Below are 259 nucleotides of genomic sequence, written 5' to 3'. Positions count from 1 at the left end.
TCTCCTTGCCAGAAGGCAGGAGCGTGGAGGTGGCAGTGAAAGAATCGTGGCAAGCTTTTGGAGGCGACAGCTTTTCCGGAAATGTGTTTGATGTTCAGGTTTACTCTGTCCCTGTAGTGAGGCTAGCCAGCCTGTGCCTAGGGTTTGAACCAGGAGGCAGCCTTAAGTCCAAGGCAGTTGAGAAGTAGTGGCCATGTTGTTACTGGTTTGGCCGGCTTCTCCCAACTTGTGGGAAGCTCTCCTTTCCAGAAGGCAGGAG

The sequence above is a fragment of the Elephantulus edwardii genome, unplaced genomic scaffold, assembly GCF_000299155.1.
Source record: "Elephantulus edwardii isolate Elephantulus edwardi_28Jun2011 unplaced genomic scaffold, EleEdw1.0 scaffold00061, whole genome shotgun sequence".
In the NCBI taxonomy this organism is placed as follows: domain Eukaryota; kingdom Metazoa; phylum Chordata; class Mammalia; order Macroscelidea; family Macroscelididae; genus Elephantulus; species Elephantulus edwardii.
This window is presented reverse-complemented; position numbering follows the sequence as displayed.